Genomic DNA, 12,922 nt, shown 5'->3' with positions numbered 1-12,922 from the left:
GCGAAAATATGTCTTGCTTGACCCATCCATTTGTTTAGAATCCACCGAAAACAAATGATGTCAAAACTAATCGCGAAAATATGTCTTGCTTGACCCATCCATTTGTTTAGAATCCACCGAAAACAAATGATGTCAGAACTAATCGCGAAAATATGTCTTGCTTGACCCATCCATTTGTTTAGAATCCACCGAAAGCAAATGATGCCGGAACTAATCGCGAAAATATGTCTTGCTTGACCCATCCATTTGTTTAGAATCCACCGAAAACAAATGATGTCAGAACTAATCGCGAAAATATGTCTTGCTTGACCCATCCATTTGTTTAGAATCCACCGAAAACAAATGATGTCAGAACTAATCGCGAAAATATGTCTTGCTTGACCCATCCATTTGTTTAGAATCCACCGAAAACAAATGATGCCGGAAGTAATCGCGAAAATATGTCTTGCTTGACCCATCCATTTGTTTAGAATCCACCGAAAGCAAATGATGCCGGAAGTAATCGCGAAAATATGTCTTGCTTGACCCATCCATTTGTTTAGAATCCACCGAAAACAAATGATGTCAGAACTAATCGCGAAAATATGTCTTGCTTGACCCATCCATTTGTTTAGAATCCACCGAAAACAAATGATGTCAGAACTAATCGCGAAAATATGTCTTGCTTGACCCATCCATTTGTTTAGAATCCACCGAAAACAAATGATGTCAGAACTAATCGCGAAAATATGTCTTGCTTGACTCATCCATTTGTTTAGAATCCACCGAAAACAAATGATGCCGGAAGTAATCGCGAAAATATGTCTTGCTTGACCCATCCATTTGTTTAGAATCCACCGAAAACAAATGATGCCGGAAGTAATCGCGAAAATATGTCTTGCTTGACCCATCCATTTGTTTAGAATCCACCGAAAGCAAATGATGCCGGAAGTAATCGCGAAAATATGTCTTGCTTGACCCATTCATTTGTTTAGAATCCACCGAAAACAAATGATGTCAGAACTAATCGCGAAAATATGTCTTGCTTGACCCATCCATTTGTTTAGAATCCACCGAAAACAAATGATGTCAGAACTAATCGCGAAAATATGTCTTGCTTGACCCATCCATTTGTTTAGAATCCACCGAAAACAAATGATGTCAGAACTAATCGCGAAAATATGTCTTGCTTGACCCATCCATTTGTTTAGAATCCACCGAAAACAAATGATTCCGGAAGTAATCGCGAAAATATGTCTTGCTTGACCCATCCATTTGTTTAGAATCCACCGAAAGCAAATGATGCCGGAAGTAATCGCGAAAATATGTCTTGCTTGACCCATCCATTTGTTTAGAATCCACCGAAAACAAATGATGTCAGAACTAATCGCGAAAATATGTCTTGCTTGACCCATCCATTTGTTTAGAATCCACCGAAAACAAATGATGTCAGAACTAATCGCGAAAATATGTCTTGCTTGACCCATCCATTTGTTTGGAATCCACCGAAAACAAATGATGTCGGAAGTAATCGCGAAAATATGTCTTGCTTGACCCATCCATTTGTTTAGAATCCACCGAAAACAAATGATGTCAGAACTAATCGCGAAAATATGTCTTGCTTGACCCATCCATTTGTTTAGAATCCACCGAAAGCAAATGATGTCAGAACTAATCGCGAAAATATGTCTTGCTTGACCCATCCATTTGTTTGGAATCCACCGAAAACAAATGATGTCAGAACTAATCGCGAAAATATGTCTTGCTTGACCCATCCATTTGTTTAGAATCCACCGAAAACAAATGATGTCAGAACTAATCGCGAAAATATGTCTTGCTTGACCCATCCATTTGTTTAGAATCCACCGAAAACAAATGATGCCGGAAGTAATCGCAAAAATATGTCTTGCTTGACCCATCCATTTGTTTAGAATCCACCGAAAACAAATGATGTCAGAACTAATCGCGAAAATATGTCTTGCTTGACCCATCCATTTGTTTAGAATCCACCGAAAACAAATGATGTCAGAACTAATCGCGAAAATATGTCTTGCTTGACCCATCCATTTGTTTAGAATCCACCGAAAACAAATGATGCCGGAAGTAATCGCGAAAATATGTCTTGCTTGACCCATCCATTTGTTTAGAATCCACCGAAAACAAATGATGTCAGAACTAATCGCGAAAATATGTCTTGCTTGACCCATCCATTTGTTTAGAATCCACCGAAAGCAAATGATGCCGGAAGTAATCGCGAAAATATGTCTTGCTTGACCCATCCATTTGTTTAGAATCCACCGAAAACAAATGATGTCAGAACTAATCGCGAAAATATGTCTTGCTTGACCCATCCATTTGTTTAGAATCCACCGAAAACAAATGATGTCAGAACTAATCGCGAAAATATGTCTTGCTTGACCCATCCATTTGTTTAGAATCCACCGAAAACAAATGATGTCAGAACTAATCGCGAAAATATGTCTTGCTTGACCCATCCATTTGTTTAGAATCCACCGAAAACAAATGATGTCAGAACTAATCGCGAAAATATGTCTTGCTTGACCCATCCATTTGTTTAGAATCCACCGAAAACAAATGATGCCGGAACTAATCGCGAAAATATGTCTTGCTTGACCCATCCATTTGTTTAGAATCCACCGAAAGCAAATGATGCCGGAAGTAATCGCGAAAATATGTCTTGCTTGACCCATCCATTTGTTTAGAATCCACCGAAAACAAATTATGCCGGAAGTAATCGCGAAAATATGTCTTGCTGGACCCATCCATTTGTTTAGAATCCACCGAAAACAAATGATGTCAGAACTAATCGCGAAAATATGTCTTGCTTGACCCATCCATTTGTTTAGAATCCACCGAAAACAAATGATGTCAGAACTAATCGCGAAAATATGTCTTGCTTGACCCATCCATTTGTTTAGAATCCACCGAAAACAAATGATGTCAGAACTAATCGCGAAAATATGTCTTGCTTGACCCATCCACTTGTTTAGAATCCACCGAAAACAAATGATGCCGGAAGTACTGGCGAAAATACGTTTTGTTTGACCCATCCATTTGTTTAGAATACACCGGAAATAAAAGATCCCGGAAATACTGACAGAAATATCTAATCCTTGATCCAACTTTTGAAACCGAAAGTTGTAAGCTATCACTTCTGGTCTCCACGTTAGATTCCCATAGAGGAAAAACGATAAGAGATTACAAGAATAGATTTTAAGTCTGAATAATGGATTCTATTTCTGCCCTTAGCTCTCTATTGAAACCGGAAGTAGTATATCTACCCATTTCCTGTTTAATCCCCATAGTTCGTAAGTCTATTGTATCATAGAATCACAATGTGAAAAGAGACTTACTTGTGTCAGGTGTACAGTGATTATACATTGTTCAAATTAATAAGTTGTTTAATGCTTTTCCCGATCTCACCCCTTCCTTAAAATTAAACGAGGAATTTTGTGTCATGACTAGGAATAAGCACGAGGAAACAGTAAAGGTTGTCTCTTCTCGAAAGTGTAACATGAAAATTATATTTCATCTCAAAAAATGATTCTGTTTCTACTGAAAAAGCTGTTTCGTCCCGTCTTGTGCTAGGGATGGCCAGAACCGGTTCCTGGTGGAACCGGTTTCCGGATCTGATCGGATTCGGTTCCATAACCGGTTTTTCTGATCCAGGTCTGGAACCGGTTTTTCGGATCCAGGTCTGGAACCGGTTCTTAAGATCCAGTACTGGAACCGGGTTTTCGGATCCAGGTCTGGAACCGGTTCCTAAGATCCGGTTCTGGAACCGGGTTTTCGGATCCAGGTCTGGAACTGGTTTCTAAGATCCGGTTCTGGAACCTGGTTTTCGGATCCAGGTCCGAAACCGGTTCCAGAACCAGTTCTGAAAACCAGATCTCTGAGAACCGGAACTTTGTGGCCATCCCTAGTCTTGTCTCGTGTGTAACCCTATTCATGACACAATTCGCTTATGCACACCCCTGTTTTAAGAAAGAATCAAGCAGACAAATTACAAGATTATTCTTCAAATAAAGCAATATTTTAAAAAGGTGCAAACTAGGTGAGTAGCTTTCATGAATACTCTTAACTCAGAAAATCTAAAAGCCGTGGATTCTACATATTTTTGTCATACTAGTTTACTTTTGACACGCCACTAGGAAGAAGTGTTGAAAAATTATAATTATTTCACTAATTTCCTTCTTATTGTGACCCAAAAGGTTTCCGCTGGGCGACACGAAAATATCTCACTTGGCATAGATAAAATTTAAGGAGGCGACAAGAAATAATTGTTGAAAATTTACAATTCTTTTACCATTTGCATACAAATTCGGCTTCCGGATGTATAGCATAAAAATCACAGTATGAAAAACATAAACTAACATGTGCTAAGTGGCCACTAAAAATCACGAATGCTATCTAACCGAGTCAGAGCAGGGCGAAGCTGCTGGGGTATTGCGGTTGCGCGTGGTGCCTCCGAAGGGAGCAGATGCGTCAGTGATGGCGAGTTTGCGAAGGTTGTGAAAAGAAGTGAGTTTTTGCAATGATGCGAGTTTCAATAGGACTTTAATAGTTTCATACTAGTAACGCTCCACTTGTAAACATAAAATACAGGTTCTGTAAACTGTGCAGAAATATACCACTGGTGGAAAATAGCATCTAACAGAGTAATCTTTCATATGCACTCACTTATTTTATCCGTCGTTAAGCACTTGTAATAATTTTACACTAATAACCCTATACTTGTAAACCTAAAATACAATTGTATTACTTTGTATTTAATTCTGTCACCAGCAGAAATGTGTTCCTTATAAACATGTCCTTTCGTGCAAAATATTTAATTTTACCTGTAAATATTCTAAAATGTAGTTCGTGAAAACTATACCCACGGGCGTAAATAAGGGCCCGTCAGACCCCGCATTGCGGGGGGCCCAAGCTATCACGGGGCCCCTAAATCGTGATGTAGGACGTAGAGAAAGGGTCCCATTCCACGTTGTCTGCGGGGTGGCCTCCAAGCCCTTAGTTACGCTACTGACTATACCAGCGCCATTTTTGTAACGTTGCCTTTTAATTTTCAGGAATTCAAATACAGAAGAATATTTTTTAAGATTTGTGTTCTCTGTTACAGCTTTTCTACTCGCGTGACTGACTTGTGAAATATCTCTTTCACTTTTCCGCTTTTTTATTTGTTCTGCTGGTAGCAATGATTGGTGAAAGGATTGCAAATATAGGAAGACTAGTGCGAAACAGGTCCATGAAAAAAAAAAAAAGGAAAGAAAACCACTCCCACGCCTGAACTTGAAATTGAAATATTGCATCCGTTCAAAGATCACTTTCAAGTTTAAACGAACTACAATTATCTCTCAAGTTCAATGCCAACCTTTGTTTTGTAAAATCTATAGGTGTTATTTCTCCAGTTTCTGTTTAGTTTACTGTTAAAGAGTCTTTCATCCCGGCGAAATTAAAATACCGCTAATTTTACAGTAATTATGTGATATCTTCAAATAGATAAAAGATAATTGAAATATGGAACAAGAGAGTCCTAGACAATATTATTTTGCGTGAGGTACCGTTATCACAAGTCACCTAGTGGCTTTCCGTTTTCAGCTGTTTAGAAACGCGAAAATAAATGCTGATTTTCAAAATAGCTCGAAATCGAAAGCAGATAAGTGAGTCGTGATAACGGGTTCTCATGTAAAATAATATTGTCTAGGGCGCTCTTGTTCCACATTTCGATTATATTTTATCTATTTGAAGATATCACATAATTACTGTAAAATTAGCAGTATTTTAATTTCGCCGGGATGAAGATTCTTAACTAGAGATGAGGAACTAGCAAGGGTACCTTTTCTGGGGGAGCCAAGGGGTACCGGAGCCCCCAAAGTTTGCTTGTCCTCCCAACCTGAATATGGTCATATTTGCTTGGATCTTCGCGTGGATCAGTGAGGTATTTAGGATTTTTTTTGGGGGGGGGCTATGGACAATTGCCCACCTGAGTTTGAGAATTAAATATATTATAATTTATACATAAATTGAAGTCCTAATAGTAAGAAATACAGACTGGTGAATCTTATGAGATATGATACAAACATTTTGCAATGATCTTGCGTTTTATTCTATTTATAGAAGAAAAGGGAGCATCATCCTGGCCTACCTAATTTTTCGGGCTACTTATTCTCCCCTCTTGATTTTCTTTAATTCGAACATTTACGTTTCTTCATAACTAAACGATGTAAATATTTGCTTTGCTATAATAATTAAAGTCCCATTATGTTGATATCCGTGCAAATTGGTGTGGAATAGCAGTTTCGCTTAGCAGCTCCTTTTAGTTTTGGTATTACTGACGACAGCCGACTTAAATCACAACTAACAACGGACGAAAGTATGATAGGAGAAACGAAAGAAAGTAACAACTAAGAAAAGGAAACAGAAGAGTAGAATGAACGAAATAAAGAAAAACAGAACGCAGTTCTTACAACATGAAATTTGACAAATACAGTTTTATTTCTGAGCAAAGAGCATAAGAAAATGGAAAGTCAATGAAATTCTTAAAAATGGTAAGAAGGGTTATTGTTGTACGTGGAATTCGAAAAACTAATAAATTTATTTCGGGGAAGGAGAGCTTGAATCCGATAGCCACCTAAATACGCCACTGATGTGGATATATGGCAATGAATCACACTTCCGTGAATAATCTCCCCTTTCTTTAAAGATATACAGAAATCTGGAATTTCTGGTTTCAACGCTGATCTCAATACGAAAGGAAAAGTAATAGTGATTATTTTTTTGTAAGTATGAATTTAGTGGTTATGGCCTGAAGCAAAGAGATATCTTGTTGCCATTATTATTCAATTATGTTCTGGAGTACGCTATAAGGAAAATCCAAGATAGCAACTAAGACCTGGAGCTGAATGGTACTCACTAGGTTATAGCTCATGCTGGTGATGTAAATATAATAGGAAATGATAGGAGAACAATTGAAAGAAACGCAAAAGTCTTATTAAACGCTTGCACGGACGTGGGCTTAGCAGCAAATGCAAAGAAAACTAAATACGTGGAAGTTCGTTGAGATCGTAATAGTGCCAATTAAGGATGTGTCAAAATATCAAATAATTCTTTCGACAAAATAGATACTTTCAGATATCAAGGATCAATTTTAACAAGTGAAAAACATATCCACAAGAAATTAAATGTCGACTAAACACAGGGAATCCGTATTATTATTCAGTTAAAAATCTCTTGTCGTCGCGAATTCTGTCGAGGAATTTGAAGCTTAAAATGTATAAAAACAATAATCATGCCTGTTGTGTTTTTTATGATTGCTAATCATGGTAGCTTACTCTGAGGGAAAAACGCAGACTGAAAGTATTTTTGAAACGTGCATTACGTAGATTTCAATGAATCGAGAAGAGTAGAACACTAAAAGATAAAAATAAGGAAATTAACACACCCATCACAGTGGGTGAATGTTGAATTCATAATATTAGACTTAACTGGTATAATCGTAGTTTTTGAAATATCTCCTTTTATAACAGTATTGCTTTGTCATAAAAATGCATTCAGTATTGTGAAATTGTAATTTATCATTTCATTTTTATTATATATAAAGTATTTTTTAAAAATAATTTTCTTATAGATTAATGTGGTAGAATCAACAATTGCTACAACTTGTCCGCGATATCAGAAAGATTGGGAAACGTTATATTAGAAGTATTTTACTTAATTACTGTATTAGAAGTATGAGATGTCTCATTTACAGAAGTAATGTTGGACAAGACCCAGGACAGTACAACCCCTCAAATCCGAACTAATTGGGGCTGAAGTCTGTTCGGATTTCGGGGGATTCGGATTACCCGGGAAATAATATTACGTACTAATTTCGTCGCTGAATTGGCGGTAAAACAACGACTGAGGTTAGACAGGGTGGCCCAGTGGTCGAAAGGGCAGTGACCTTGACTGGTGGGTGTACACTCATGTCCAAAATGATTGTCGCATATCTATAACTGTCTTCTTGTAAGAATATAATTAGATAATGATTTAGAATAAGCATTAAGTCTAAAAATGTTAAAACCTTAAAAAAAACTAAATTTGTGTGATTGAATCTATTTTTTTCATTTTACAGCTGTAGTTATTTTTTCTCTCCTGAGAACGTGTTCGGATTTGCCGGGTTTTCGGATTTCCGGGGTTCGGATTTGAGGGGTTGTACTGTAATAGAGATTTCTGAAGTTAGGTTTAGAGCTCCTTCGTGACTAAACGATTAGCGTACGCGCCTTTGGCGTAGGAGACCGGGATTCGATTCCCGGCGGGAGCTCATGTGGTTCGGATTCCACATTAATCAGTATGTCCCGTCTCATATAGCTTCACAACTGAAAGGGACGTTAAATTTAAAACCATCATTAAGCCATTTTTAACTGTAGTAGTGTTCAAAAGTGAAGTTAAATTGAAATCAAAGATTTTGCAAACGCGAAATATACATGCAAGGTAGGCTATGTAGAAATACAGAACAATTACAGAGAAATACAATATTACATTTTCCTATATATAAGAAATGATAATTACTTCCAGGTAGAAGACTTAGATAATTGTGAGAATGATTCTGAAAACAGATTAATTTATATTTATCGTTTCCCTAGTTGAAGTTGTTAATTATTGGGTTGTCTTCAAAGCGAAATTAAATTCCTAGAATCCTTGGGAGTAACAAAGGAGATAAAATGGTTTTATGGTAATTAGCTAGAGGATTTGACTGATTAATATAAATGAACTTTTATGTAGAAAAAAAAGAATATGATAAAAGTTTGAAGATTTAATTATACCATCACCATCATTAGCATTAGTATTTTGCTAATACTAGCGTGTTATTTGCTGTAAATTGATGTTTCATACACTGTGTCCACAACTAATTGAAGGATTGGATGCAAGAACGACGTAAGTCCACTTTCAGAAAATTTTCCGGAGCTGCCTGTTTCTTGCTCTACCTTCAAGATGAACACTCCATGTAGGTACCTTCTTTGCATTATAACACTAAATATAATAATATAAGATCTTCATGATTCTTGCACAATGTCCAGTGACTTTTTCCTACTGGAACATGAGAAAATCTCAAATTCGCTAAAAATAAAAAAGAAAGAAATGGACCTACTTGGTTCTTGCATCCAACCCTTCAATTGTTCCCTTCCCTCTTTTATCTTCTACCATTTCTTCTGTCGCAAGAACATGTCAAATTACTAGCCTCTACAATTAAAGTATTAACAGAATGTTTTCCAAGTAGCAAAGACAACTTACAAACCTCTTGCTGTAAGTTTGCATTGCAAGTCGGCCAAGCTTGCATTTAGCTTGATTGAAAAGCGTGCAAGCATGCTGCAAGCTGGACTCGAGTAACGAAGTTACATGGGGGCAAAATTGCATTCAGTGTTTCATTCAAGCTTGAAGCAAGCGTTTTACGCTGACTGCAAGTCAATAGCCAATGAACTGGCAGTAATGCTATAACGCTCTGCGAAGGATCTAAAGCACTGGTTCTCAAAGTTGGGTACGCGGACCCCTGGGGGTTCGTGGGACCGAGCCTGGGGGTCCGCGAGGCCTAAAAATTGAAATGTGTTATAATAAAATGGAACTCACAGCTGTTATGCATAGAGTTGTGAGCATGAAATATTTCAAATGAAATATTTAAATTTGAAACAAATTTGAATAATAAATTTGAAATAACTCATAAAAGCAAAGTGTATGAAATATTTTCTGACTTGAAAGAGAAAAATCCAGAACACAGTTTCAAGCGCTCCTGTTCTTAAAAGGGAAGAGTAAAACATAAAGCAATTCTTCGAGGACTGTAAGCGGATCTGACTGCATTCTGTTAACTTGTTAGCAAATATTTTAGATCCAAGTTACAGAAGCAAGAAGTTGACCACCGAAGAACAGTCGGACGCTCTAGAATATCTGAGTCAGATTTCAAGGCTTTATTCGAAGATGTTGGTGACACAGAAGCTCTGGCCCAATTGGCACAATACAGAATGAAATAAAATATCTATTCCAAAGATTATCTGCGATCTACTGCGCCAAATGTGTCTCCTCTAACTTGGTGGAATGAACTATTCCTTTCTTGCGAGTTCACAAAATGTGCAAGCAAAGCAATTTAAACTCTTGCTAAAACATCGTAATTAATTCTTCGTTTATAAAATGTTCACGATTTCATATGTCAAGCAAACAATGTTTACTTTGAGGTGCGAGTTGAAATAACTTTTGCACACAACCTACCATCAATCACTCGCAGTGGATCATACGTAATGCTCGACCTGCTATCGAGCTCCAACCAGTTGCATTTTATAAGGTATTACGAGTAATTTTGCCCTCAAGACGAAACGAGGCAAAGTTTTCATGTCTTATAGCTCTTTCAACACAAACAGATATACTTTTCGAGAGGAGACTGTATTTTCAGAACACGTTTGGAGACGAGTATTCCCAAATCTTGTTTCGCAAGCAATAATTAAGAATGGGCACGAGTCGAGCTAAAACTCGACTCGACTCGAATTCGATTCGAGTTTCAAGTCGAGTCAAAGATAATTATCTCGAGTCGAGTTCCGAGCAGAGTTTACTGTTTCTGAGATCGAGTTTCGAGTCGAGTCGAATTTGATAAATGGTTCGCTCGTTCAGCTCGTGTTAACTCGTTTTGAAATCATGGCCTGATTAGATGGAAAGAGAAAGCCATGAGAAATGTAAGCAATAATGTGAAATACTTTTAGTGTTGCTTACGAGAGGAAAAACTGCGCATCTCGTGTCCGCTCGATAACAAGACGACAATAACTTTTTTATAAGGAGACAGCCTCAAATGTAGTGAGCACCAATATACCTGTAAATATATACTGTAGTTCTTACGATCAAGGTTGAGACCTGCACGGTCAATTTTTTTTTTTTTTTTTTTTTTTAGCCCAAGCATAAGTTCAACCAAGGTAGTGATGTCAACCGGTTCGGCTCGTTTCAACTGAGCAAACAGATCGAGCCGGCTCGATTGGGATGAGCCATCAGCTCGGCTCAATTAAGCAGACAGCATGAGTCGGCTCGGTTGGGTGACCTGTTCACCCGGCTCAGTTTTCGGTTCAGCTCGATAGTGAATGAGCTTTCAGCCGATTGGCTCGAGCCGTTGAATATCCTGAACCCGGGACGAGCAGCTTTGAACATGTTTGGAAGTTGAACTTTTTAACAATTTTTGCCTCGAGCCCAAATACGTGCTCCTTCGAGACTCAAACCCAGAACCTCATGAACGATGTCCTTGCCTCCTAAGACTTCTCGACGACCGAAGCCGGCAGGCAACTACATTTTAGTATTCAGATACAAACCGCCTATTTTTCATATTTATACTCGGTGTTGTTATAATAATAATAATAATAATAATAATAATAATAATAATAATAATATAATAATAATAATAATAATAATAATAATAATAATAATAATAATAATAATAATAATAATAATAATAATAATAATAAGTTGTAGAGTAGTAGTATCGTTGTTAATAATTATATTGTCCAGGATACTTGAAGAGAGTACTTGGAACTAGACACAAGGTTTGGCTCGATTTCGCTCTATTCGACTCGAAACTCGATCCGAATTCGAGTTGAGTTGGAGGAAGTTTTTCGATCCGAGTTCTCGACTCGAGTTCAAGGATATTTGTTTCGAGTCGAGTCGAGTTTCAAAGAAAACTCGCTCGAACATCCTCGTGCCCATCCCTAGCAATAATAACTACAAGCCCTACTGGAGCTTAAAATCGAACGTGTTCATATGATTTTACAGCTCTTTCAACAGAAACACATATACTTTTCGAGACGAGACTGTAATTTAGTAGAACAGCTAATTAGCGTCCCATTACACTCATTTTAAATGAAAGTGACATGATAAAAAATCCAGCTTGAGCCATATCTAAACTATATTTTAAAGATTTTCAAACAGAAGCAAATGTGGATTTTTGTAGGGAAAAACAAATATTCAGCTTTATATAGTGTAGTGAAAAATAAGTCGTAGATATTAAAGAAAGTTTATAAACTTAGTAATATTGATTCTCATTTAGTAGAAAAATCATGTACAGTACATGTCCTTCGTTAGATCAGAAAACAAACGAATATGTTAAATCTCAACGTAGGTACCTGAGTTGTAAAGAACTTCCTCAAACAACCAGGGATACAGTTGATAGGCCTATTTTTCTGAAGGAAGTCAATTGGGATATCAGCAATGACCATCTCACATTCGTGCCTACAACCCCTCCACTGTGAAAGGTTTGAATTTGTATGACTCCTCCTTCGAGTATTCCTATAACAAAAAAAATCACACGGAGTGAAATCTGGATTTCTTGCAGGCCATTCGTGATGTCCAGTGCAGAAATCTAAGCTCGCTCATAAATAGATAAACGGTCCGCTATGTTTGTTTACATTATGCGTAGTGCTTCTAGTAGTCAATTGTTGAACTAGATGAAATAAGCAACATGAAATCTTAACTCTTGCGTTCCAGGTATCATTTTCCTATGTCTATGCTGTAATACCAGGTTTTCATATACTGATAAAGACTCTCTAGACCGTTATATAGGGCATAGTTATAGGACCGTTACATAGTGCACAGTAACTATTGTGCACGCGGGAGGAGAACATTCACATTAGTGATATATATATGCATTGTGGAACATTTGGACTGAGAAAGTAAAATTTTGATGTTCTGAAGGGATTTTATGCTGCTTCAGGTTGAAAACACTGACCGGAAATCAAAGACAAAGTTTTTTGTTTTCTTCTTCTTCCGATCTCGAAATACGATCTCGAAGTTGCCAATTGTTTATTGTTAAAACAGCATATGTGTGTCGTAATTGAATGTTCCCTTAGACCTGCTATGTACTGAGAGAAATTTTTTTTTTTAAATTTCTGTCAGTAAGGTGCTGACACCTAAGGAGAAATAG

The 12,922-nt window shown here is 37.3% G+C and overlaps 1 protein-coding gene and 1 long non-coding RNA gene across 2 annotated transcripts in view; one reads left to right on the top strand and one right to left on the bottom strand.

The window, feature by feature from the left end:
• LOC145691537 (protein unc-93 homolog A-like) overlaps nucleotides 1-12,922 on the top strand; it is a 274,095-nt gene that overhangs the window by 72,294 nt on the left and 188,879 nt on the right. The gene's annotated exons all lie outside the window — the stretch shown is intronic.
• LOC145691536 (uncharacterized) overlaps nucleotides 1-12,922 on the bottom strand; it is a 47,914-nt gene that overhangs the window by 25,597 nt on the left and 9,395 nt on the right. The window contains exon 2 of the long non-coding RNA XR_014132403.1: nucleotides 12,126-12,288. This is a non-coding gene — a long non-coding RNA (uncharacterized LOC145691536). The remainder of the gene's footprint in view (nucleotides 1-12,125; nucleotides 12,289-12,922) is intronic.

The sequence above is a fragment of the Thermobia domestica genome, chromosome 8 (assembly GCF_964235325.1).
Source record: "Thermobia domestica chromosome 8, izTheDome1.hap1.1, whole genome shotgun sequence".
NCBI classification, from domain to species: domain Eukaryota; kingdom Metazoa; phylum Arthropoda; class Insecta; order Zygentoma; family Lepismatidae; genus Thermobia; species Thermobia domestica.
This window is presented reverse-complemented; position numbering and strand designations above follow the sequence as displayed.